This window comes from Volvox carteri (genome assembly GCF_000143455.1).
Source record: "Volvox carteri f. nagariensis unplaced genomic scaffold VOLCAscaffold_137, whole genome shotgun sequence".
NCBI classification, from domain to species: domain Eukaryota; kingdom Viridiplantae; phylum Chlorophyta; class Chlorophyceae; order Chlamydomonadales; family Volvocaceae; genus Volvox; species Volvox carteri.
Genome location: NW_003307680.1, coordinates 89,159 through 90,037, shown reverse-complemented (window position 1 = coordinate 90,037; position 879 = coordinate 89,159).

Below are 879 nucleotides of genomic sequence, written 5' to 3'. Positions count from 1 at the left end.
ATATGGCATATGCTTGCAGATTGCATATGCTTGCAGATCGCATAATGGCATATGCTTGCAGATCGCATAATGGCATATGCTTGCAGATCGCATAATGGCATATGCTTGCAGATCGCATAATGGCATATGCTTGCAGATCGCATAATGGCATATGCTTGCAGATCGCATAATGGCATATGCTTGCAGATCGTTAATGGCATATGCTTGCAGATCGCATATGGCATATGCTTGCAGATCGCATATGCAAGCATATGGCATATGCTTGCAGATCGCATATGCCCGCAGATCGCATATGGCATATGCTTGCAGATCTCACATGGCATATGCTTGCAGATCGCATATGGCATGTGTTTGCAGATCGCATATGCAAACATATGGCATATGCTTGCAGATTGCATATGCTTGCAGATCGCATATGGCATGTGTTTGCAGATCGCATATGCAAACATATGGCATATGCTTGCAGATTGCATATGCTTGCAGATCGCATAATGGCATATGCTTGCAGATCGCATAATGGCATATGCTTGCAGATCGCATAATGGCATATGCTTGCAGATCGCATATCGCATGTGCTTGCAGATCGCATATGCAAACATATGGCATATGCTTGCAGGTTGCATATGCTTGCAGATCGCATAATGGCATATGCTTGCAGATCGCATAATGGCATATGCTTGCAGATCGCATAATGGCATATGCTTGCAGATCGCATAATGGCATATGCTTGCAGATCGCATAATGGCATATGCTTGCAGATCGTTAATGGCATATGCTTGCAGATCGTTAATGGCATATGCTTGCAGATCGCATATGGCATATGCTTGCAGATCGCATATGCAAGCATATGACATATGCCTGCAGATCGCATATGCCTGC